The sequence below is a fragment of the Camelus dromedarius genome, chromosome 7 (genome assembly GCF_036321535.1).
Source record: "Camelus dromedarius isolate mCamDro1 chromosome 7, mCamDro1.pat, whole genome shotgun sequence".
Classification (NCBI taxonomy): domain Eukaryota; kingdom Metazoa; phylum Chordata; class Mammalia; order Artiodactyla; family Camelidae; genus Camelus; species Camelus dromedarius.
The window spans coordinates 59244427-59271878 of record NC_087442.1 but is presented as its reverse complement, the minus strand read 5'-3'; the positions used below and the strand labels follow the sequence as shown (position 1 = coordinate 59271878).

Genomic DNA, 27452 nt, shown 5'->3' with positions numbered 1-27452 from the left:
CTGACAATCTGTAATATATAGACTAAGACTATTGTATCAAAGAGTAAAAGTTTAGCTTCCAAAACATTTTACTACACTTATTCATCAAGCTAAATTGTAAAATATGAAAATTCTCCAATATACAAATCAATAGCATTTAAAATTTTGCTTATAATTTTGATAAGCTTCAGCAAGACATCTTTCTCCTGTATAATTTTTTCCTACAATCCTGCTTCAGAGGAAAGATACATATGTCTCCAAAGTCATTTAGCATGTTCCCTTTTTTTAATCACCAAAAGGGAAATTGACAAATATCAAGACAAACGCAAATGATCATTTTTGTTGTTAATGATAGTGACCTACGCCTTAGCAAAGAAAAGCAATAAAATCAGTGTTCTATTCATTCCTCTATTCAGAAATATCATCAAAATCATTAAGACACATCCTATCAAGATGGACCATAAGTTCCATGTCAACCATGAGTCTTTGAGTATGAGGACTGAAAATTCAAACATCCTTGTTAAAGTCATCTTTAGTTATTAATACTAATTTAGATAAAAGCTTGTCATTTTACCTTAAGTAAGGGATTAATCTCGAAAATACAAACAAGATTCATGTGATCAATTTATTGAATAGTTATCGAACTTCAGTGGTGCCACATAGTTTCAAACAAAAAATTTCTAAGAATTTTTTCTGCAAAACACTAACAATTAAAAATATATCTCATAGTCATTGGTGATCCTAATAACTTCTTGTAGCGAGATGTAAGGTTTGAATTGTCTAGGTACAACCAATTAGATGACACGGCGTATTATATGGGTTTGTGTCTGATAACCAAGGAAGGCAAAAAGCCATCTCTCACTGTTAAAAAAACATCTCTACTCAACTTCCTGGTCTATGCTGATTCTGCCAATCCTCCTTCTGTTTTCCTAATCAATGGTTTCAAGATTTATTTTATAGTAAATATTTAAGACACATCAAGGATAGCCTCAGGATGTATAGATGTTGTCAGGGCCCTGCCCTTATCCTTTCATCACTTACCATTTCCAGGGAGTACAGCCCCACTTCCGACTGCCAGTAGCTATGATCTGTCTTCCTCTGGCAGCCAGAAATCTATTCTACAAGCACATGAGCCAAACCATAAGTTACTGGGGAATTAACAATTTCCCTCTTTCAGACTAACCCTCAACCAATGACTGACTGGAGTTGATAGGTATATACCTGGTCCCCTAGCCCCTTGGTTCAAGTAACTGAGCTATGTTGTAAACTGCCTCCCAAGGTTTCTAGCAATAATTAAGGTCTAACTACCCACAGTGATAACTTAGCTTGATATGCACTCTTTATTAGCTTCCCTCCATTTCTTGCCTCACTCCCCAACTCCCCTATACTCTGTAATAAACTACTCACATTCAATCCTTATCTCTAGGTTTGCTTCTGAGGGAACCCAAACTAAGACAAGGAGGCATAAAGATGAATACAAAATAATGGTTTTCCCTGTAACCGTAAATATTACCTTCACCAGAAAAAAGCTGCAAGACTACCTCTAATAGTCACTTTACTCTAAGATGTCATTCTACCTTGTTACCATCACTGATACTGTTCTAAAGCTTCCTGAATAATAAATTTTACCCAAAGGGTAACAAAGAGGGTAGGAGTATAAATTCAATTCAGTTCTATGACATCTGTGAAACAAAAGGACTTATAGTGATTCCACTTGGCAAGTGAATTCAAATTGTAACTATTATAAAATGAAATTTATCCTGCATTAACTTTTTGACAGTAGATCAACCCACTAGGCAACTACAGAGAGCAAAACCAAAACAATATTCTGGCCATCATTCACCATTACCTTCTGATAACATACACTTTTCTGCGCATTTGCATTACAACATTAATGAAAAAATCAAGTATTACTGAAGAGCAATTTTTAGAAGGTAACTTGTTATGGATTGACTGGGTAGATACTTTAGACTGAGTGATCAGGGAAGGCCTGACTTGTGAGGATGAGGAAATCAAGCAGGGAACAACTGGTACAAAGAGCCCTAGCACGGTCAGGCAACTGAGTGTAGTTTAATCACTTTCTGCTTAGGTGATCTATATTTGATTTACTCTTCAGAAGTGAACACAATATGACATTACTGAAAATCAAGTGATGCAAGTTGCAATAGGCAGAAGCCAAATCATGTTGGGCTCTATAAGCAGTTTAGATTTTATGCTGCTTCAAGAAGCCCCTGATGGCATTTAAAGGATGACATGATCTAAATTTTAACAAGATTCCCGTTTTTTTCCCAGAAAAGACTATAGGTCATAAAAAGTAGAAGCAGAGAGATCAATTAGGTGATCACTGCAGTTAAACCCTACTGAATGGTGGTGATGGTTTAGACTAAGAGACTAGTTAAGTGGGAGTACAGATTCTGGATGTATCAGTTAAGCAGTTTCTGGGTGCTAGTAACCAAATACCCAACCTGTCTTAAATAAAGGAATTTGTAGGCTTATTTTACAGGAAGCCTAGGGCTAGAGCAGGTTCAATGATGTCATCATATAATCACGTCCTTCCAGACTTTCTAATCATTTTAACCCTCAAACTAGAATGGTTGTTAGAAAACTGCCACTAGCAATTGAGACTAAGTGCTCCCTTATTCATATGAAGAGGGAGAGGCTCAATTTATGTGCTATTTCAGAAGTTGGAATTCTTCTTTCCCAGATGACTCTAGTCCATTATTTCACTGGCGCACACTTACTAAGCCTGTCCATCCCTCATCCATTCATTTGTATAGGAGATGAACTGTGAATAGGTTGGCTTGCCTTGAGTCACATGGCCTACATGAATGAAGGATGGATATCTGAGCTGGGGGTGGGGGGGATGATTATTTGTTAGAAAAGAGGAAGTGGGGGAATAGATGCTGAATAGGCAAGCAGTGGTATCAACTACATGGAATATTCTTTGGAGGTGAAGTTGACAGGGATTGCCAATGGGTTAAATACTGGGAGAAGAGAGAATTCAAAAACAGTTTTAACAGCGTTGGCTTCAGCAATTGGGAAAAAGGTGGGGGCGCCCACTAAGACACAGAAGATGAGAAGATCAGGTTTGAGAAAGATAATCAAGGTTTCCATTCTCATCAAGTTATCTTTAAAATGTCCATTAGACACCAGAGAGGTGATGGGGTCATTAGTTGGTACAGGAGTTTGGGGTTTCAGGGAGAGGCCAAGACTGAGAATAAAGATTCGGACAAAGAGATTTTTTCAACTAAGACTGGATGAGATTACTAAAGAAAATGTATGAATAGAGCAAGAAGCAGACCCAGGGCAGAGCCTGGACCCAAACCAAAATTTAAAGGTTGTACAACAGGATCCACTGAGGTGGCTAGAACACTAGTCCAATTCCTTAGTGTCATATGTGTGGCTGAATTGAGAGTAGAGCAAATTGTTAGCTCACTGACAAAGGGTGGAAGATGTTCCATCTTTCAACTTGGTTATATATGGGACAGAAAAGACACTGGTATCTTTAAAAAATATATGTAGGGCAGATCATGACATGCCATAAAAATATTAATACACTATACAATCTTTCAAAAGATAGTTGGCTCATTATCATAGTCCTCTAAACATTAACTAGCTATAGTATGACAAACATGACAGACAATGGCAACAATCCAAGCAAGGCCTGATGAAAAACACCGACCATTATTACATCTACAATTTGAATTCAAAATGATTTCAAATGTAATTAAGTGATTATGGAAAATAACAAGGGAAAAAAACCTGGGTTCTAGTCTGTATCTGAAAACTGTTAGCTATGCAACCTAGGACCCTTTCATTTCCTAACTTATTTTCTATGAGACCCAGTTTTCTATTTGATAAAATGTTTACAATAGACAGGACTTCCCTGCCTGCTTTATAGGGTTGTTGTAAAGTTCAAAAGTTAAAGAATATCTATTAACTGTTAAATCCCAAAAAGATAATTTTCTTCAGCTGCCTGGCTAGTCTCACTTCCTACCATTGACGTGCTTCAGCAACCTGATGCAAAATACCAATTTTCAGGTACTCAGACATCCACTGATGTGGGGGTCTAAAGATGACCCTTTTAACACACTGATCAGAATACTGAGAAAGTATACATCAAATTATTTCTTCACATGTTATGTTAGTACGGATGCCTGTGCCTCACTTGTCTTAGGAGAAAATTTATTTATGTTCAAAATCATTTCAAGGCAAAGCTTAAATTATATTTCAGATGCCCAATTCCTATTTTGCTGTCAATACTAATCATGTTACATAAATTTTAGTTTAAATTACTCAACAGTACCAGTGGTTCTACTTATAAATTTGAAAACATTCCTAAAGAAAACTGAACATTGGCTCCATTCTAAGTCTGATCAGAAAGAAGCCTTTACCAATCAAATTAAATCTCCCCACTCACAAAAGTAGATGTGGCAATAATAATCACTGTGCAGAAACTTATTTGTACTAAATGAACGTGTTATGCAGTACCTAAGAATATGCACGTTAACAAAGTATTTTGAGCCCACTTCCCTAGTTTTGACAGACATCATTCTCAGAACTGTGATCAAACCACTCTAGATTTTAAGAACTAATAATACTTTATCAACTATTAATTGTATTAATGGCTCAGGAACTAATTACAGCAATTTAAAATGATCAATATTTTCAAAACACAGGTTTTGAAGGGTCACCTTACAAATGTCAGTAAATACCTAAGCTTTGAAATACAAATGAAATTAAGGTTAAATCGTAACTTAAAAGAGGTACCTTATAAATATAAGACCAATGTGTGGTTTAAGGAAAGTACCGAACTTATGATCAGATGAATTCTAGCCTCAAACCATTTAACCTCTCTGAGTCTCAGTTAACATTAAAAAAAAAAAAAAAAGTAACTAATAGGAAATTTAGCTGTCTCTATAAAATGAAGTTCTGGAAAAACCATAAATAGTATGAGAAAATTAATGATTAGAGGCAAAAGATCAAGACTTCGGAACCAAACGATTATTAGATGAAAACATTTATTTTTTGAGCTGCAAAAACAAAAATAAATCCAAGCAGGTAATGAAATAAACATGTATTTTTTAAGTGTCCCATCCTGGGTTCTCTGTTCTAGAATTTAGTAAACAGTTCAAGTTTGAGTTGCTTCAACACTTCTTCCGGATGTTATGAGGTCTCCATCTTATAACCATGTTTCTCTAGTTCAGCTCTATTAAAAAAAAAAAAAAAAAAAAAGAACATCAATAGACAGTCTTTACGATAAATTAAAGAAACAGATGGTTTTTAAGAAATAACACAATTAATAAATAAGCTAAGCCTAAACACCGATTTAAAACACTACCAAATAGCTTTAAGTACTTAAAAGGAATTCATATAAGGAAACTGGGTGTGAATCAACATAATGCTAATAAAATTTTGTTTTCTCATTAGTAAACTTATGTTTTATATTCCTTATTTTTCTGATAAATCGATTTATGGAAGAAATGTGAGGGATTTACTGTTATTTCCAAATACTGTACAATTACTCTGTTCATAATAAATATTTGAACATAAATTTTAAGAATCATTAACTATATGGCTAAGAACACAAGACACTGCTATCAAACTTTTAGAGATTTTATAATCCTAATCTGTATTACTGTTATTTACACATAAAGAATAAACAGATTGTTTTCCATACTGACATATATTGCCCTTATCAAAACAAAAATTATTAATCAAATTTAAGGGTGTGTGGGAATTATTCTGTATTAACTATATGTAAGCAAAATAAATATAATAAATAAGTTACTGAATATTAAACTTCACTTTCTTAACTTTATATGTGGATAAAAATCTCAAAAACTGGTATCAGTATAAATACAAATACTTTAAAACACTTTTTTTTAATAATTTTAAGTTATTTCTTCAACCTGAAATTTCAGTCATGCTTTAAGAATGTCAACTGTAGTTGATGACCTGCCTTGTATAAAACATTTACACAAAACATTTAGCCTTACAATCAATTTCAGCTATTTAAATTACCATTCCAAATATCACCAGCAACTTCTCTGGCCACAATTCAGACTTTATAAAAGTCACAACAAAATTATGTGAGGGCCAATCTATAACAAAACATGGTATATATGTAAAGTATGATTAGTGTGCCTTACCTGCATCATTACATCCAAGATAAAAAGATAACTGTTTTCAAGAATAATTTAGCTTAGACACTATCATACTGTCCAATGTAAACACAATGCAAAAAATACACAGTAGGAATGATGTATATTTATTATTCATTTCCCCAAATGCCTTCACGTCCTAAAAATTTTTAGATATTTATAATACAAATACTGACCTAAAATCCATGAATAATATTAAGGCCAGAGATTATTCCTATGAATCATCTTTGTCTTCTGCTGAGGTGTAGAGGGCAGGATGGGCTGGTGGTAAAACACTAAATCAAGAGATCAGCACAAGCTTCTGACTCTACCCCTTCCTTTGCCAAATTTAACCAAAATGCTTCCTTTATCTCCTTAAACCCAGGAAACTGAAAATTATAATACTCGTCCTCTTCATGTTTCCTATTTAAAATGGAAATAATTTAAAAATTTTCTTACACAACAGCTGTCTGCTACTGTTAACAAAATCAATATAGATTATTCACTTTCTCTTCTTTTACAACAACAAAAAACACTCCAAAACTCGACCTAGGATTTAGATAATAAGTTACCATATCCATCAGGTTTGTGTGTGTTTGCCTTTCTGACAGGAAGTGGTGACCAATTACATTTGTAAGTTGTTTACAAACACAAAGGAGATGATGTCAATCAGCTAAATTCTTAGAAACGATAAAAGAGTTCTTTGCTAGCATTTATAAGAGGTAAGAAACCAAAAGGAAAATAAATCAAGGTCATTAAGTACAAAACAATACAAAAACACTAATATCATGAGCCTGTTGAATGGAAAAATCCAACAGACACGAAAAGGGGAAGAAATCCAGCACAACTGGATGATATCACAGGACACACACAGTGAATATATACTATTGGAAACAAAAACAGCAGCATTCCTTTTACAACGGAACAAAAATAAGACTAACAGCCATTAGTAGGTTTCAGAACTCTTACTAACCAAGCAACTACCCTGCTGTATGACAGTGGCTATATTTGACATGATAAATCAGGAACTATATTGGCTTCTTGGAATTTTTATGTAAAATGTAATGCAGAAAAGAGAAATCTCATAATCCTACCTATTTCTACTGGTATATAGATATATGTTTCAGAAGCAGCAAAAACAGTGACTTTTAGTTACTTGGACACACTTCTTGGTTGCCTTCTTTCTATTTCTACTTGTTAAAGGTAAATTACAGAAAGAGAAACATGGAAAGTAGAAGGCTAAGTCCTTGCTAGTAAGTCCATGCAGCTAAATAATAGGCAGACTGGAGTTGGAAATCAGGGAATCTGAGTGACTCTAGAAAGTGAACTGCCTCTCCACAGTTAGATGGAATTAGGATGCAACAATATCAGAAAACAGTAAAACGTGTTCTTTACCATGGTTTATAACATCACATTAAGGGCCTCAATACATTTTATAAAAACTGAGAACATCTTCGTAGGAGACTTTTTAATCAAGATAATCTTTAAAAGTAAAAATATAATCTAATCATCATCTGATACTGTGCTGTCCAATATAGCAGTCAGATGTGGCTACTTATAAAAATAAATTAAATTAAAAATTCAGTTCATCAGCTGGACTAGCCACATTTCACATGCTCAACAGCCACATGTGACTAGTGGCTTCTGTAATGGATAGTGTAGCTTACAGAACATTTCCATCACTACAATAAATTCTACTTGACAGCACTGGTGATGATATCAACACCCTTGTTTAAAAAAAAAAACTCATGACACAAATAGAGAAATAAAAAGAAAAATCTTATTTGGGAATAGAATTATCAAGATTTATACACTTATGGAAATCCACAAAGGCAGAAACGCAATAGAGAACATAAGGGCACTGTGAAGGTGTATTATAAAAACAACATGCCACAAAGAATGTATGAATAATGCTCTATTTCCAAATTAGTAAAAAGGCAAGATGTAGTAGTGATAAGAAATCCAACTATCAATACATTTACTACTAAAAGTTCCCTGATAAAATCAAAGTATTCAATAATATCTTGATTTAATTGTTAAGAGAAAAGTGCTATTTTCTGAATAATAAAAGACAAACAAACAAACAAACAAACAAACCCAAAAAAGCCCAACAAGCCACTTTGGAGAAATTTGACTCTTATGCATATAGCAAAGGAAGAAAACTCATCTCGCCTCAACTTTAAAAATTTCAAGAAGATAACAGAAAACAAAAAAACTGATATAAGATTAAGAACACAGAATACAGATCAACAGAGTTGTAAGGCCTGAAAATAAGTATTCTAAAACATAATATGATTAAAATGAGAAAGAAAGGGGGGATGCATTAAAAAAAGGTAGTTGGTTACTTTGCTCTGATGTGGCAAAATAAATAAATCAATAATACACACAAAAAGAAAATGACAAAAACTTACATGCATAGAATTAACGTAATCCCAGAATGAAATACGTAAAAAAGAACAGATTTTTGAGAGCCATATATGGCTAATGAAGAATGAAGAGATAGACCCTTAAAGTAGATCTTAGAGAAAAATCAGGATTACTGTTCAACAGTTACTGTTCCCATCTTGCCCATAAAACTGCTAAAGGAAAAACATCATTAAGACGAAATTGAAAACTAAGACATGTAAGATAACTCTAAACTGCATTAAAGTAGCTTAAAGTCTCAAGGTTCCGAATAATTACATCTAAGGATACTGAAAGAAGAAAAACATACAGAAAAAAATTAGAGTCAGCAATTTTGAGAAATCATGGAGAACTGTAAAAGAACCAGAATAACAGCAAAAGGCAAATTGTACTATTTCCAAAAAAGAGAGAAAGCAGATGGGTAGAATTGTTATTAGTCTCCAGTAAAATACTAAAAAGTCTTTTTAGAATATAGGGTTTTTGAGCCCAATGCAGTGTACAACAAAAGCTATTATACCACTATTAAAAATAAATTTAAAAAATTAAGTATAAATTATCTCAGTACCTTTTAGAAAAATGTACTAGAGATTAGGAAATTAAAAGATTGCAACAGAATTTCTATATGATGATTTGAACAAAGCATGTGACAAGTCTACTTAAATATCTTTGTGGCCAAGACAGATATGTATGGGTTGAATCAAAGCAAAATCAGGGAGGAAAGAATTCTCTCTACAAATGGTACTGATATAACTGGATATTCACATGCAAAAGAATGAAGTTGGACCCCTATTTCACTCCACAGACAAAATTTAATTGAAAATGGGCTGAAGACCTAAATGAAGAGCTAAAATTCTGAAGCTGTTAGAAGAAAACATAGGGATAAATCTTCATTATCTTGAATTTGGCAAAGAAGTCTTAAAAAACAGACAAATCAGACTTTTCTTCAAAGAATACTATGAAGAAAGGGAAAAAACCCTAACAAAATGGGAGAAAGTATTTGTAAACAGTATGTCCGGTAAGGGCCTAGTACCCAGAATAAAAAACTCTTACAACTCAACAAAAAGATGAACTTTGAAAATGGTCAGAGGACTTGAATAGACATTCTCCAAAAAAGATATATAAATAGACAACAAACACATGAAAAAAATGCTCATCACTGTCATTAAAGAAATGAAAATCAAAACCACAGTGAGATACCAGTTCATACCCACTAGGGTGGATTATAATTTTTTTAAAATAGGAAAAATAAAAAGTTTTGGTGAGGATGTGGAGAGATTAGAACCTTCACACATTGCTGACAGTAATGTAAAATTGTTCAGCTGTGTAAAACAGTTTGGCAGTTCCTCAAAATATTAAACAAAATTACAGTATGACCCAGCAATTCCATTAAGCTCCCCCAAAACTGAAAACATATTCAAACAAAAAGGTGTACATGAATGTTCACTGCAACACTGTTTACAATAGCCAAAAACTGCAAACAACCCAAATGTCCATCATCCAATGAACAGATAAACTGTGGCATATCCTTACAATGAAATATTATTCAGCTATAAAAAGAATGAAATACTGACACATGCTATAACATAGATGAAATCTGAAAACATTACACTAAGTGAAAGAAGCTAGACAAACAACACAAGACCACTTATATGATACCACTTATATGAAATATCCAGAACAAGAAAATCCACAGAGACAGAAAGCCAATCCGTGGTTGCCAGGGGCTAGAGGAAGAGAGGATTGCTTAATGATGCTTAACGAATACGGTGTTTCCTTTTGAGATACAGAAAATGTTTTGGAATTAAATAGAGATGATGGTCGCATGACAATGTGAATATACAAAATGCCATTAAACTGTACACTTTAAAATGGTTAATTTTATGTTATATAAATTTTATTTCAATCAATATCTTATTTTAGGTAGATTTGTACATGAATATGAAAAAGTGCACTCCCATTAACCCAATCTCCATTCCAGTTTGAGAATCACCAATATGATGGGTCCGAGCACTCTATGATTCTAATTTCTGCCAAGTTATGCAGTATTGGTAGAAAATTAACATTGACAGAATTAAACCCACAAGGATAAAAAATTAGTAAATATGCTTCTGTTTAACTACTTTTGTCAAGAGACTAGGAAGAACAAAAGCTCTATGCAATTACACAAGTATTCATGTTTAGAATCAAAGGAGATGAAGGCAATATATCTTACTTTTCATAATTCAAAAACATATTTCAAAGGTTAATTATCTTTTAAAAGGTCAATTATCATATGTAAGTTACACATTCCATGCTCACAATTGATATTAAGCCTTATAAAAGTCTGGCTTAAAATTTACCGTAACTGATTGGAGAAGTCATCTTCTACATTGTCATCATCCCAATTATCCTCCCAGACATGTGCATCTTCATCTTCATCTAAACCAGCCCAGTCTAAAAATAGAAACAGATGTTGTCTTAATATTTCTCAGAATTTCCATAATTACAAAAACACCAGAAAGCTTGCTACTGAAGACTCTCTTGGTTCAAAACATCTAATACCATATCTATGAGAAATGGGAATCTTTCTCTTTAAATTTCAATTTACACTATCTTGTTTTCTCAACTCTTGATTTTGCAGATAATTTAAAATAGTAATTAATACAAAAAATTCTATTTGCCATGGAAGTTTATTATAACTCCAGGAGGATATTTTGCTTATTTTAACTTGGGCTAATTTTTATAATCTTTCAAAACACAGCACCTATAACACTAAAGCAAGTTGAGTAGCAGAAAGATACCAGTCTGGAATTTAAAACTGCTAAAGAGAAAAAAAAATAACTTATACATGGATAATAAAAAGTAGACCAAATTCTTTCTTTAACATGACTGTAAAATTATATTAGAGAATATCCTTATTCTTTAAGACATGCATGCTGAAATATTTGAGTCAAAGTTCATTTTCTTGACAGTTTACTTGTAAATGCTTCCCAAATATATGTATTATTTTATATCATATTTCTATCATATATATGCTAGAAATAAAGTAAATATTAAAAAATGTTAACTGATGAAACACGGGTGTTTGTTGCTCTCTTTTTTTAAATTGAGGTATAATTGAAATGTTAGTTTCAGGTATACAGTATAATTCAGTATTGCATACATTGCAAAATGATCACCACAATAAGTCTAGTTAACATCCATTACCAACACAGTTACAATTTTTTTTTTCTTGTGATAAGGACTTTTAAGATCTACTCTCTTAACAACTTTCAAAATGCAATAAAGTATTACTAACTATAGTCACCATGTTGTATATTACATTCCCATGACTTACTTTTATAACTTCAAGTTTGTACCTTTTGACCCTTTCACTCATTACACTCCTCTTCTCAATCTGTCCTCTTTTTCAAACTTTCTATAGGGTTGAAAGTTTCAAAATTAAAATATGGGGAAAATAGTTAAACAAAAAATCATTTGGAAATCACCTCTGGAAGCCATCCCTATTCCCACTCTTCCTCCTTCCCTTCAGAGATTAGGTTCCCTTTTTTTGTGTGTATCTCTATCACAACATCTATATACCGCACAATCATAATTATCAGTTTATATGTCTCTATCCATTACTAGTATTTGAGCTCCTTAAGAGTTAAAAACTTTTTTATCTATCTTTGTATCCTTATGCTACAGACAATACCTAAGGGCATATGCAAAATAAATTGTGAAAGATACAACAGAACTCTAAATCAGATTTTGTATATTTTTGCTTAATCCCCTCCCCTCCAAAAACAGTAGCATGAGTTACACACTCTCTTCAATTATGTCCTAGTAGCTTCACCTTGGTAGTTACTTATTAGAAACGTGGCTAAGAACATTTCAACCTAAAAAAAATAAGAAGAAAGGATTTTCTTATAAAGCACATAAAGATTTAGGCTATTCAACAATGGTTCATATGGGTATTCTATTTGTTACATTATGTATCTAACAAAAAATTTTAAATGCCATATATGTCATCACGATTTAAGAATAGAAGAAATTACCTCCATTTAACTGGGCCCCCAAACCAGAAACTTGGGAGGCATTTTAGCTATTCCTCTCTCCTTCAACTATCACAATCAATCATTATGTTCATTTCAGCTCCCAAGTCTCTCCAGAGTTAGTATCCCGCTCCCTATTCTTGCTGCTAATTTAGGATTATTCCTTTCATGGACCAGTACTATGGTCTCTTTCTCTGTCCCTTCCTCCTTAATCTTACATAGTTTATACCCATCTTTCATTGATGCCTAAAATGATCACCACCATTCCTGTAAGTTACTATTCAAAACCTTCAGGTAGGAAGCACATTTCATTAAATTTGCAACTCTAATGTCTATAGCTGAGTGCTGGGCACATAGAAGGCACTCAATAAAATGGGTAAAGGGAACTAGTTTTCTCAAGTTCCCTTCCTTTGAGTGATCAATCTGAAGAAAACAGACTGTGTGTGGTTTCAGTGAAGCCAAAAGTATATATTTTAAGGTAGAAGAGAGAACAATACCATGTATTATAAGAATACTTTTGAGAACTGTGATCATCTCTTTGAATGCTCCCTGAAAAGAAATCACGTAGGAAATTTCTTTAAGACCTCAGTGCCTGAAAATATAAAGATTTCTCTTAGGCAGTTTATTCCACGTTGCCAGGAAGCTCAGTCAAATATATACTCAACTTTGTATAGGGTAGTGAATGTATATTCATTAATAGAACTTTAATAAATAAAATACTGATTTTTATTTGCATAAATGTTCTTACATCTCTTAGTAATACTGTTATCCTCAAAAAGGAAATATTGTAATGATCTAAATTCAAATCCTATACTATTTTCTTAAGTCCTTAATAATACTAAGAATTAATTACATCTCAAAATTAAGTTGATTGGGCTAGAGGTATCTTTACATGTTTTCCTTTTTATAGAAGTAACTTGAAGCTCAAAATGAAAATTTTTATTCTGTTTGTGAATCCATCTATATTTTATAATAAGAATAGATTAAGTAGTTAAAGAAAAGGAAAACATTCAGAACTTCCCTCAATCTATGGAAGAGTGATCAGAAAGCTAATGTAACCAAATTTTTACAAGTAATATATCTACTCCCAAAGCTAAAGATAAACTGAAAGAATAACATTTCTGCACTTTTATAGACTAGCAAAGTGACTTAAGAGTTAATCAGTAGGTATAAGGATAAAAGAGTACTATTACTCTCATATTGCTATTGCAATCAACAATAAACTGTTTACTATGTACACTATTACACATAAACTTCTGTTTTTCTAAGAACAGAGAAATCTCAGAAGGAAGAGAGCTATTTTAAGGCAAAAATAAAGGGGACAGAAATTGCAGTATTAAGTATACAAGAGAGGAACATTTAAAAAAGATGGTATGGGGTGTAGCTACGATCAAATTTTAAATTGAAAAGGAGCTCAAACAGTAGATACATTTCTCTAATACTAAATCACCAAAAATCAACTATATGATTTTAATTTCTTAAATTAAAATTCAATAAAGCACTTCAAATGATAGAAATTCAGATTTTTGTATGTTGAATTATAATGAAACAACTAAATCAATTATTCTTTTTACAGCAAGTAAATAATGACTATAATGCTATTCCTCCACATTCCCTCCAGCCTTACTATAACCTACAGCTCTGAGCCATCTAATATTAATGGACAGTGTAGGATTTTTTTGTTCCTTGTTATGCCTTAATGACACTAAGGCCTTCCAGTATAAAAAATTCACATAAAACTATTTCATTAAATTGCAATGCAACAAAGTTTGGCTTTATACTTCAAGTTTTTAATAAAATGGCTAAGACTGAAGATGATTTAAAATTACAGGATTTTGGAGATAGAGAAAGCTTTAGAGGAAATTGTACATCACATCTCTCTTTGTTTAAAAAACCACCACCATTACCACCACTAAAAAACAGAGAAAGTGAAGACCGTTATACAAGAAAATATTTATTAATTTTTTTCTACCATTATTTCATGACCTCAAATCCTAGACTTCAAATATATTTGGGTTGAACCTAGAAATAGGAATTGTCAAACTATCTGTATTATTGATATTTTAAGGAATCTTTATAAACATATCTAATGGAGTTTAATGTTCCACAAGATAATTTGAATACATTAAGACTGAACAAATATGTACTCGAGTAAAGGAGGTGACATAAATCAAATCACAACTGAACTTTAAGGTTCTAAGACACCAAGCCTCACATGAGCCTGAACCACTTTTAACTGATCAGCTTCCTCAATTGTTAAGGAAATGATAATGTGTCAAAAGATTCAAGTTAAAAAAAGTAACAAGAATATTTATTTCACATTTCTCTGCTAACTTTGTAAGCCTACCCTTTCCAGAATGATAAAAATACAGGGCCCACAGGAACTTTTACTCCAATTATGACTTGATTCAAAATGTTGATTTCAATATTGTTATTACTTCATGTCACTCAAATATCTTTAGGTTGGCTTTCTTTTAACTTTTAGAGACTATTAAAAAAAAAAAACTTGTTAATTTGTACCCAACTGCCTCAGAGAATCTTGAACAAGAAACAATGAATTCAATAACTTATTTTGTAGGTACTCCAATCCTTAATTCTATGAAGGTTTGAAAAAAAAAATCAGAATTTGTAACATAAATGGGAAATAGTTGTTTGAACAATGTCTTTTTAAAATTTTAAGACTGGTACAATTTTTAGTTTATCAAGTTGAATTCTGACCTCTTAGCATAATGATAAGGCATCTCTCCCTCCTTTAATAACCATCTCATGTTACTTTAATGGCAAGGAAAGGAAAAGGAAGAAAGTAGAAATAAAGTCCCAAGAAAAAGATACTGGCTTATGAATGGAAATCAGTATTGTAAGCAAGATTTGAGGTAGAACACACAAAAAAAGATTTTAGATAATAGCTCTATATTTCTTTGCTATCATTATACAGTACTTCATAATTATGACACTATTGAGTATACAAAGATATAAAAATGGAAAAGCTGGTTAAATTCTTCATTAATCATCATATACTCTTCAACATTAATGTCTTAACCTAAGAGTAAGATGCACTGATACCTATATGTCATGCTATCCTTCCAATTATCATAGATGAAGAATCCAAACAATAAATAACTTTTTGAATTATAATTTATTAAGTATTTTAAATTATGTAATAAGAGCATCATTAAGAAACTTAGTGTTCACACTGACAACTCAGAATCTATAACCTATTTTAGGTGGAAACTATAAAGATTTTCTTTAGGAATGTACTGAACTATATCACATAGAAAGTTTAAATGATAGGGTATAACACCCCCAAATTTATTTCCAATACTTAAAAGTCCTCTAAATTGTACATGTTACAATATATATAAACTACAATATACGTAAACTCAACTAAGTGAATGTGTAACATAAAAACATGTGACTGTTATAATCTCTGGGATACGGCTGATTTCTCCTGCAATACATCTCTGAATTGTGTTTTAATTTTCAATTATAACACTGTACTGATAACCATGCAATTTTATTTAATTGCTTAGTTTTTAAAGTCTTAAACTCAGAAATAGCCTTTTTAAAAAGGACAAAATAATAAAATCAAACAAGGATACCTGATTTGTGTCTTATGTCTTCCTTCAAGACTTAGATAACTATAAAGTACACACTATACTTTATTCTCAACATTAAATGCATTGCCAGGATTGTGACTAATCATTTAAATAACCACAGACGTGTTTACTTCAGTGTGCAGTCCTCCAGATGTGTATTGATTAAAAAAATTATCATATTTTAAGAAGTCAGAATTAGAAATAACCAATAACAGATGCCCAAGACACTAAAGTTTCTAGCAATTCTAAATTATTTAAGACTTTGCCCCCAAATTTGGCTTTGTTCACATTTGTCAGGGTGAACTACATCTGTGACTAGCTTTAAATTTCAAAAATCTGACTTATCAAACTTCCCACTTAAATCATCTAAGTATCACCTTGACATTTAAGTGTGAAAAAGGGTTTTCTCTCAATATTTTTAAAATTACTTACTCTCCCCATACTCCAACATACATTCTGACATTTCTTAAAAGTATGAAGTATACATACCACATTGGAGAAAATTAAAGAGGAAATTCCATTTATACCAAATAGGACTGCAAATGTTCTTTTCCATAGCGATTTTCAGGAGCATCAAACTCTCATTCATTCCTTAATAATAAAGCTACTCTGAATGTAAACAAACTAATTTCCAAGAAAGTTTCTTCAAATAAAAAAATGTGCATGTATACACAGAACTATACATGAAGAAAAACATAAAAGAAACAAAGGAAAGTTCAAAAAAGTTCTAAATTGTACAGTCACCACCATAAAGTGAGTGTAAAAGAAAACAGCAATAGCTGCAAACAGCATCATTATACTCATGAATATGATAATGAAGTCACACTAAATCTAGTCACTCAGATAAATTTACATGTGTTCCTGCTTCAGCTGTGTAAGAGATTACAATTTTTTATAAAATTTCATTCCTATAGGTTATCAGTATACAAATCATCTATATACCCCAGAAATCTAATGTCTATTCAGTGACCAAAAAATCACTACTAGCATAGCACTACTGTACTAGATTGTCTCCAACAAGGACCAAAAATGTCAGTGGGGAACTTCAGAGTAAACAACCAAAAGCAAGTCATAAATGATGTTGCTACCAGACTACTGGTGACCTTTCAGTTGTTTGCAATCAAGAGTCTGACACAGAGGCCCAAAATACCTTGCATAACCATTTGTAATTTTTCTTACATTTAAAAGGACGTTCAAACACAATTCTTTTCATGACTAATTAAAAATATCTAGCTAGCTAGTTAGTAGAATGATTCTGACTTTGTTTCTCTTTGTTGATTAGTGCTTTTCTTTCTAATTCTATAAAATTTCCCAAAGCCATTAATTACTCTCAGCTTTTCCAAGCCCTCATGCTCTACACTCAACTTGATTCTCTCATTCTGATCCTCCATATTACTGAGTCAAAGGTATCCAATGTAAACTCCACCATCGGTCTTTCATTACTCATGCAAGTGCAAAAATCACAACCCCTGATTTCTTCTTATTCCCAACACTCCATATCAAACTAGTTGCCAAAGCCTCCTTGTAATTCTTGCGTCACTTTCTTCACTTCTTCCCTAATACCAACCTCTTTCAGTTCCTTAGTCCTCACCTAAGCTATTGCAACAATTAGTTAATTAGCTTCCCTGACTGGCTTTCTATCCTCTCAAATTAATTCTACCGGACTAATTTTTCCTGAACTGTCTACTGCCTAAGAGAAACTCACTTTTATGAACTGCGCTAACGGTATAGATGATAATCTCAAAATAATCTTTAAGGCGCTCCCAATGGACTCAGGGCTTTAGGAGTTAGTTTCACTGAATCAGACTTTTTTAGTATTCATGTAACCCCATTCCTGAATAACTAGTTGTGATTCTTGAGGACACATCCCATATTGCACATAGGTACAGAAGATTTTGACCTAGCTACGGTAAGTTACAAAACTCAAAATACTGCTTTGAAGCTGCCATTTCTGGGAATAAGCATGGGGCTCCATGAGTCTCCTTATGTCCCTGCCAGTCCCTCTTCCACCTGGTGACAAGCCATGAACATGTCCTGGCATGTATGCAATACAGCAAGACCAATACAAGAGCAGTACTGAATAGTTCATTAGATCTAAAATTACATCTCTATATAATATATATAATTTATCTTCCTGCATTTTTGAAGTATAAAGTAGAACACTGTATCTGTAAGCTTGTATATTTGTTTCACCCTTTGTAATATTTAAGAAATGCTCATTCTTTACAAGAAAAAAGTATTAAATATCAAAAAAATGCTCTGTGATATTTAATTTTTTTTTTTTAAATTTGTAATGTGTTGCTCCTACACAAGCTTTCTGGAAGTACCCATAACTAGCGGGACACGTGTAAATTCCCGAAGATCCATCCTGGAATTCTGTGCCCCACAAAGACAGTGTATGGCCAGAGCATTTACAGAGCATGACTTTTATACATGTAGGACAGCAATGTGTATATTTATATTTAAGGTGTGTTTACTGTTACAATTCCATTATTTATTTCATTTACAGTTATAAAAACCACTCCTGGATACAAGTTTCTAGTTGCCAGTGACAGTCTGAAAATAATAAGCATACTAAAATGAAGCATATCAAACAAAAAAAGTCCCAACTTCTCATTCACCTAAGGATAAAGTCCAAATTGGTCATTTGGCTTAAAGCTTTCCACGATTACGCCCCAAACTACCTATACTTGCAACCACTATTTCCACCAAATAAAATAGCCAAATAAAACACACATACACACTAAGTTTCCACTTCTAAGCATCTACTCTTCTTCCCTTCTTCTGGAAACCTCTTTCCTACATTTCTACCTTTTGAAAATTCTGTTCAAATGTTGCTATCTCACATGGTACACAACTGGAAATAATTTCCCCTTCTTTTCAACTGCTGTTTTACTTTACTATCAGGTATTTAATTCCTACACCCCACCCACCCCACCACCACCAGAAGGAAACCAAGTGAAATCTTACCCAGAAACCCAACAGATAAGACAGTCAAAAGCAAAGTTGCTCTGGTTTAACTGCGGTGGAGCAGTAAGGGCTCAGAGTCCCATCTCCCAGGATAAACACCTGCAAAATACTAAAAAGCTCAAGGCTGGTATGAAAACTATTGTTTCATATCTTTGTTGACATTTATATCACTAAGTTCAAAGACAATATCTACCTAATGAGTTAAATTTGCCTCAATACAGCCTCTAGCTAACTGTGTCCCTGGTAAATTATCTTGCTAAGCCCCAAGTATAAAATCGTCATAAGGATACTATGAGGATTCAATGAGACTATGTATCTAAAGCACTCAGTACTGATAAATGGCAGCTAGAATCATTTTCACTCTGCACCTTTTAGTGCCAGATTTATAGGAAGCATTCAACAAATACATATTGAATGAATAAATCATTTCTTACATGCTAATCACTGCAAGGTAACTTAAGGGGTGAGGGAAGGTAAAGAGAAACAGGTTCCAGAGTAAAGACAATACCATTTCTACCAAGCATTACATCAACAACAGAACACAAAACTAGAAAAAAAAAGGTATTTGGTGAATTTTTAACACTTCAGAGAAAGGGTGTAAGTAGAGTTTCTGAAACTTACCTACCCCTCATTGTTTTCACTGTTCATCACATCTTTCAATGAGTTATGTTTAAAACATTATGTAGTAACACTGAACACTATTTAAGTCATAATTGCCTAACCACTTCATTTCATTCGGTCAGTTAAATAGCTTATCAAATCGTTGTTCAAAGAAGTTTTTACTGTTTTAATAGCCTGAGTCACACCTCTCACTAGCTCCTCTCAAGTCCTAGAATCTTGATTTGGGGTTTTTCATCCATTGTATTTCTTTATGCCTCTTGAACATTTATATATATCCTTAAACAATGCATGCTATTGTTTTACGTACCTTCATATTTTATATGACTAACCACACTATTTTTAAAAGTACTTTTGGAAAAACTTTTGACAATGTTCTTTAACTTAGAAGTTTTGGGGGGAGGAGGGTATAGCTCAGTGGTAGAGTGTGTGCTTAGCATGCACAAGGTCCTGGGTTCAATCTCCAATACCTCCACTAAACATAGTAACTTAATAAACCAAATACCCCCCCCACCAATTTTTTTTAATTTAAAAAAAAGAAGTTTTTAATACTAAAAAATAATCAAATAACCAACAAGCCCAACAAGCTTAATTTTGGATACACCTAAAATTACAAAAATATTTGTCCAAAATCATTCAAATTCTAAATAAATATCAAACATCAAGGAAAATCCAAATCCTTAAGGAGTTAAAGGGGAAGAAAAGAAAGGGGACTAATGCCTATTGAATACCAATTTTGTGCCAAACTCTATGCTATGCACTTTACATGTATCATTGTCATGGACTGAATGTTTGTGTCCCCCTGACCCTGAAATTCCTATGTGGAAGCCCTAATTGCCCAATAAGCTGGTGTTCGGGGATGGAGCCTTTAGAAGGTAATTAGGCTGTATTAAGTCATAAGCGTGGATAGGAAGAGACTCTACCAGACAGCTCCCTTTGCTCTCTCCACCTTGTGAGGACATAGCAAAAAGGTGACAGTCTATAAAGCCAGAAACAGAACCCTCACCAGGTACTGAATAGACTAACATCTTGACCTTGGACTTCCTAGGGTCCAGAACTGTGAGAGAATAAATTTCGATAGTTTAAGCCACTCAGTCTATTTTGTTAAGGCAGCTCAAGCAGACTAATCCAATCATATAATTCTTACATGACACTAATTGTTATCCACGAATTACAAGAAGAAACTGAGGATTAAAAAGGTAACAATTCAAGTCAAAACATAATGGTCAATCTCATTCAAAGAAATCAATCCAAATCAAAATGATGCAATTCCATTTTTCATCCCTTAGGTTTGCAATGACTAAAATTTTTACTAGGGCATGTAGGCAACCTTATGAGGGAAAGGTTAACTGTAAATGGAAATGTTAATTGGTGTAAACCTTGTAAAAGGCAATTTTAGAATATATGTCAAAATTCAAAATACATGGTCCTGAATGAGTTGTCAAGAGTCCAAGCAGAACCAGGGCATTCCTGTGGAGGAGCAGTGTTGTGTGGTTGGTGTGTCAGAGCTAGACAGGGTGAAGAAGCCATCCAATGCTGGAGTAAGGAGAGGATACAGTGGCCTGGCATAAAATGTTGAAGCCCAAGTGGGATAAGGAGGCGATTTGTACGTGAAGAGGGCAACAAAGATTGGTTAAGGAGGAGGATGACCAAACAAACAATATATTTAAGATAATGGAGGCCAAGTTTTTCACTGTTGAGGAAGAAAGTTAAAAATGTGGAAAGGGAAAAAACTAGAATGAATCCCGTGATATTGAACTGTAAATTAGAGTTATCTGTGTGAACTCATGATTTTATACAACCATATACATAAATAGATATAAAAGTGTATATAAGTATATGAATGTGTATATAAGCAAATGAATAAAATGAAAGTTTGATGATGAATGGAATACTGTATTTACATAGTTTCAAAGCCCCTCCTAATAAAATATCCATTAATTACCAAGGAAAAATTAGTAAACTAACAATGGAAAAGTCTCACAGACACCACCTTAAGTTAATATCATCAGCAATAGAACAAATGAGAATCATGTACCACCTGATAGGATGCAATGGGAACACAGTATCACCACTAAAATATTCCTGCCAAGGTGCAGAACCTGAATCTAATCATGTAGCAACATGAGACAAATCAAAGTTGATAAACATTCTATAACTGGCCTGTAATCTTCAAATGTGTCAAAACCACAAAAGTCAAAGCCAATCAGAGATCTGCTCTACACTGAAGAAGACTAACAAGGTATGATAACTGAATACAATCCATGATTCTTAGTCAAGACATTATTGAGACAATTGGGAAAACCTGAAACGGGTCTGTGGATTAGATGACAGTAACATGTCCATGTGATAATTTTCAATTTTGATGATTGTACTAAGGTTATGCCTTTGTAGAAAATATACATTAAAATACACAGGGGTGATGATGAACATCAGGCTGGCATCTTAGTCTCAAATGGCTCTGGGTAAAAAAAGTTGTCTATACTGTATTTTCAATTATTATATAAGTTTGTAATTATTTCAAAATAAAAATTGTATTAAAAAATTTAAATGAACCTGCCAATTTGACCTGCAATTTCCTCAGTTTATCTTACAGATAAGCACAAAAACTAAGATGTAAGAATATTCACTGCAGCATATTCTATACCAGAAAAAATCAAAACACAAAAACAAGCAAACAAAAACTTAAAACCACCTAGATACCTATAGATGTTTATAGACTATTTAATATGCATTCAATGGGCAAGTCGTACACAACTATTAAAAAGCATGAGGTAGATGTTTATATTAAATGTGAACACATGTTTAAGATGTATAATGTAAAAATCAAGTATGACTATAGTATATAAAATATGGCCCTTTGTGTGTATTTAGAGGATACATACACACACACAAAATTTCTGGAAGGGTAATTTAAAAAATGTTTACCAGTGGTTACCATTAGAGCATGAGAAGTTTTGGGGGGAAAGGTGGGGAAAAATAGTGCTTTTACTTTTTATTTATACCTTTTAATAGGTTTAAACTTTAAACAAGCAATTAACTTGTACAACTGTTCTATATATTATACCGCAAAAATATTTTAAAGAATTTAAGTAACTAGTACAAGTTGACAAGTTAAAAGTTGATGATTGGTGGATTTCGAACCTAGGTCTGATTCTAGATTCATCATGCTTATTCCATCTCGGGGTACAAAAACTTTCTTCTTGTATATAATCAACCATGAGACATTCAATAGGTACTTTGTCATTCGTTGTATTTATCTATTTTTTAAAAAAATTTAAGTAACATTAACTCTCTGTTTCTTGCTACCACCATGCAACTAATTTAAACATATGATGTTGTTACTTACATGTCCACTATACTACATTTAGTAACTGAAAATACTTGAGCCCTTTCTGGCAGTAGGTAAACTGACTAGTGCAGTATTTGACATAGTCAGTACTAGCTGTATCTACTTTCTACATTTAAGACTCTAAGGAACCCTTCTGTTCAGGGCTTAGTCCATTTGGTATCTGATACTCATGTGAATATTTCTCAGTGGCATTTTTCATAGGACAATTTTTCCTTGAGCAGGACTGGCCTATGCATAGCACACATTTAAACTCCTTGGCCTTTACCCACTAAATGCTAGTATTTATTTTATTTTGTCACTTGTCAAGTGAATGTGCTATCCAAAAATATTTCCCTGTTTAAGAACCACTATAAGATGTTCTACTTTGTTAGGCTCAGGTGAGAATGCCACAGTTATTCCAGAATACTGGCAGCATTAGGGAACCCCCAGCAGCTTCAGATAATATAGCAGTTCCACTAACTAAAGAAAAGTTACAGAATAGTATATATATTAAAACAAAAAACAACAAAACAAAACAGAACTCTCAATTCTGGCACAGAAAGAAGAGAATAAAAGAATTTAAAGGGTCATTTGTTCTTCCCATTTTTACTCATCTACTTCTAATTGTAAAAGAAGGGAGATTAATGAAAATATTTTACTATCCTTTCAATATATGTCTGATATGAAAAATTCAAGTTTAAATAAATTATAGAGTATCTCAGTTTTAGACTCCACTCTGCTACCTAGCTGTATGATCTTGACAAGTCTTATTTTCTCTAGACTTTAAGTTGCTTTCCAGTTCTAAAACTTTAACCATGCCAGCCTCCAAAATTCTATTATAATCAATTGTTCCCAAAAGGTTGAATGTTTTCCTAATAAAGCCTATTCTCAGTCAGTTTAAATAGTCAAGAAGTTGCAGAATTCACAAAGATGCTAAACATGATTTTTAACAGTTCCCACTTAGTGACCAGATTACAGACACACCCACCAATTAGAACTGTGAGGAAATGCCAATGTAACAGATTCAGTCTAATAAAAAAGGAGCATTTGTTCCCTTGCACCTTCAGAGAAATCACCCCATGTTTCACCTCACACTGAAGAAGAGCTATTCAGAAGAAACAACGAAGCTTCGGTGAAAACACATTATCTTAGTTTCCTTTTTAAAATAGAAATTCCCCTTCCTTAGACTGAACTGACATCCTACCAAACAAATTTTTATCCAGGATAAGTTGTAGCAACAACACTACCAAAAGATCAACAATCCTTTAGTCAAACCAGGGATACATAATTTCAGTAATGGTTTTCATGTAGCAGGCTCTTATGTGCAAGCTACCCTAGACATTGGACATTATTCACTTTCTGTGAAATATGTAATCCTATAGATTGACTAGAAGATTACAGGCAATTTAAAATTGTATCTTTAATAAATTTGTCCATGGCATATTTCCCATAAAGACAATCACAAGAAAAAGAATTTCCAAAGGCAAAGAACTTGGAAAGTAATTCAGGGCGTTAATAACTGAACTGAAAGCTTAAACACTCAAAGATTCAACAGGCAGTTTTAAAGTATTGCTACTCCAACTTCAATGTGCATATAAATCTTTTAGGAATCTTGGTAAAGTCCAGACTGACTCAGTAAGTCTAAGCTGAGATGTTGCATTTCTAACAAGCTCTCAAGTAATGCCAAAACTACTGGTTCACACATCACACTTTGAAATGAAGTTACACCCAGACCAAAAAAAAAAAAAAAAAAAAAAAAAAGAAAATGAAAGAAATGTAGTTTCAAAAGACAAATGATTTTCTGGTGATATTTTTTCCAAGTAGTTTTTCTTCTAGTTTTGCTATTTATCAAAGCAGTTTTTATTATATTGATTGGTTTTACATAGTGGCCTAATTTTGTATCCAGCAAATCTTATTATTTCAAATTAACACAAAAGGAAAATCTGTCTGAATTATAAATCAGAGAAGAAATATACAAAAATTGGAACAAAACAAAGGCATTTCAAATATTCCTCATTCCAAATAGAAAGTTTCCTGAATGAATTAGATTCTATAATTGAAACCTGAAGATAAATTTTCTGTAAGGTGACTAATAAATGGTGGCTTATGTTAAAAAAAAAAAACAAAAAACCAGTCTGTTGTTAGAGGCCTTTGTCTTTGCTTTTTAATTTTAATGAGTTTTTTAACTATATGACTACCAACATTTTGAACAAATTGATGCTCTTAACAAACTTAGAATAAGAACAAACTACATATTCTACAAAAGCTGATGAAATGAAAATTGCTGAAAAGTCATGTGTATCATCAGGTACACAGTTATCTCTATATTCTTTTTAAGCAGTCAATTCTCAACTACATATTTTAAACACAGGTTCACTGATTTAACAAGCATTAACTGACCACCTACCATGTGCCAGTCCCTTTGCTAAATGTTAGAGATTTGGGTTGAAATTGGCTTGGGTTGGGGACTCAGAAAGACCTTTCACAACCTGGTTTTATCACTTAATTGCAAGTTTTTTAAATCTCTGAGCCTCAGTTTCCTCAGAGTTGTGATAATTAGACTGTATAATATAAACAAAGTACCTAACATTATACCTTGTATATGACAAACAATGAATAAATGCGAACTATCTCAAGTATCAAGTTTGAGTTAGAAGTGTATCCTGATCTCAATAAGCCAGTCTTCTACTACATAGCTCAATGCTGGAGGATTATGAACCATCCTGAAAGTGAGATAAAGAAAACAGGTTTGGCCAGATAAATCCACTACCAAAACGAAAAAACAAACAATCCCCACAATACATAATGAATCCCAAACTGAAAATAAATGTGCTTTGGGTTAGTTTGAGTTAGTGTAGTACTCACTCTAATGTCTTCCACAAAACAGAGTACACTAAGAACAAATGTTACAACTATGGTTTTATGCACAGTGGGATCATGATGGGGTACAACTTGGACAATTTTAGTGAAGCAATAATTGCTTCATGTAACATTTGTACACCATTAACCACAATGCTCTTCCCACCGCCTTCGGAAAGGCCACCCAATAGTAACCTCCTTTTTTTTACGAGGTAAATATTTATCCTATGCATAACAATTAGCCAATAAAACAATAATTGTGAAAACCTAATTGGCAACAACGACCTAACAGAAACAGTACAGCTGAAGAGTTTAAGAGCTCTAGTGTCAACTGGGCCCGGTGTCCAACATTTCTAGCCAGTTATGTGACACTGGGCAAGTTTCTTAACTGTTTCAAGCTTCGGCTTCTTTATCTGAAAAATGGTAATACCGGTACCCACTTATATATCTGTGAAAATGAATTAATACAAGCAAAGCACTTAGACAAGCAACCACCCAATTAATCTTAGCTATTTGTTATTAACTACAATAAGAAAACTAAAGTTCCTCTAAGTAAGCACGAAGCTAATAAAAATGTAGACGTTTTAGGGTCTTACTATAAATCCTTAAATTACGTTAGTTTGAAGTGAAGTGACCAAAAATGAGTGAGAAACAAGAGGAAGACAATAATGTGAATTAGTCAGCAACGCCTGGTCCTCTCATCCTACTTAACAGGCTTCATATGCAAAGTCCTAAAAATAAGCTGCACTGGCCTACCTAAGAAGAACAATTTAATGCTGGAAGGTTTAAAGGCAACGGAAGGCTACTAACTCCAAAAAATAAAGAAAGAAAAAAACAGAGGGAAAAGAGATATGTAGACACGAAAGAGGTGGCGGGTAGCCCCGCTGAAGAGTAAAAGGACCAACCAACCGGCGTTCTGGCCTAGGGACCCAGGGTCACCGTGGCTCCTCCCAGTGAGGAAGCAGAAGACATTCAGCCTCACCGGCAATGTGAGTCCCACCGTGACACTCGGACCCGAAGCCGGCCATGGGGGTCGCGCGCGCGGAGCCTCGAGAGCCAGCCGCGGGGGTCCAGACCTCCCGCGGGCGCCTCCCGACCCGGCCTGTGCGCCTGCGCCGCCTCCACTCAGAGGCCTGAGTCACCGTCCGCGCGGCCGAAAGGCCGTAGCCCAGCCGGTTACCTTCCGCAGGGAACTCCTCGAACTCGTCGTCCTCCTCCAGGAGACCCAAGTCTACCGGCTGCTTTTTCTCTGACATTGCGACCCTCCGCGCCCAAAACCTCTCAGGCCAGTAGGAGAGTCGGAACCCCTCACTCTCCCTTCCCCACAGCCGCCACCGCCGTTGCCGCCTCTGAGGCCGGTCGTACCATAGAGACGCGGGAGAAGAGTAACCAGAACGGCGCGAGGAATGCTGGGATACTGGAGGTCCGCCCAGCGCTTCCTGCGGGTTTAACCGTCCTTCAGAGTTAGAAAGATGGATTAATTTGTGCTTTTGCCGTCTTGTCCGGACTCTCTGAATTGACAAGAGTTCAGGGTAGGTTT

At 33.8% G+C, this 27452-nt stretch overlaps 2 long non-coding RNA genes across 6 annotated transcripts in view; one reads left to right on the top strand and one right to left on the bottom strand.

Moving 5' to 3' along the window:
• Positions 1-4983: 4983 nt before the first annotated feature.
• Positions 4984-27292, bottom strand: SEM1 (SEM1 26S proteasome subunit). Of its 3 annotated transcripts, none has more exons than XR_010381682.1 (4): positions 27093-27292; positions 10865-10958; positions 6320-6418; positions 4984-5188 (listed from the first exon to the last, which is right to left on the bottom strand). It is a non-coding gene; the product is annotated as an SEM1 26S proteasome subunit (long non-coding RNA). The 3 variants fall into 3 exon arrangements; XR_010381683.1 differs by having other exon boundaries at positions 6320-6404; positions 27093-27291; XR_837107.3 differs by lacking the exon at positions 6320-6418 and having other exon boundaries at positions 27093-27289.
• Positions 27274-27452, top strand: part of LOC116153986 (uncharacterized) — a 191584-nt gene continuing 191405 nt past the window's right edge. For all 3 annotated transcript variants that reach the window (XR_010381685.1, XR_010381684.1, XR_004137776.2), the window contains exon 1: positions 27274-27444. This is a non-coding gene — a long non-coding RNA (uncharacterized LOC116153986). The remainder of the gene's footprint in view (positions 27445-27452) is intronic.